Source organism: Orycteropus afer, unplaced genomic scaffold, assembly GCF_000298275.1.
Source record: "Orycteropus afer afer isolate SDZICR_OR568_19922 unplaced genomic scaffold, OryAfe1.0 scaffold01096, whole genome shotgun sequence".
NCBI classification, from domain to species: Eukaryota; Metazoa; Chordata; class Mammalia; order Tubulidentata; family Orycteropodidae; genus Orycteropus; species Orycteropus afer.
The window spans coordinates 130,722-131,367 of record NW_006922683.1 but is presented as its reverse complement, the minus strand read 5'-3'; positions in this window follow the sequence as shown (position 1 = coordinate 131,367).

Here is a 646-nt window from a genome sequence, read left to right as displayed (position 1 = left end):
CTGAGGAATGGATAACCAAACTATGGTACATACACACAATGGAATACTATGCAACGCTAAAGAGTAATGTAGAATCTGTAAAACACTGCATAACGTGGATGAACTTGGAGGACATTATGCTGAGTGAAATAAGATCACAAAAGGAAAAATATTTTATTAGTCCGTTGTAAAAGTTAAGGAAAGGTTTATTTATAGCAAGAAATTTCCTTTGTTGGTTACCAGGGGTGGGAAGGCAGGGGAGGGAAGGCTGTTAGATAGAGCTAAGTATTGATTTGGGTGAAGAGAAGGGCAATGTACCAAATGTGAGTGATCAATATGGCAGCATTGAGGATGAGAAAGACACAGAGAGGTACATGGGAGGTATAGACAACAAATATGAACCCTTTTGTACATACCATACTGCGTTGTCCTTCAAGGCTATCATGGTTATATGGGTGGATAGATGGGTGGACAAACTGAATGATTAGGTATGTCTATGAAATGGGGAGTGTATCCAAGAACATATGTAGGGTTGGCAGACAATGGTCCTATAAGTTTACGTGAATTGTCAGAATTCCCATTTGTATAGTAAAGCTGACAAGGGGCAAGGATGTGGTCACTGCTTTGTCACAGCCAGCTGCCCAGAGGGACTGAGTAGTTGAACCTG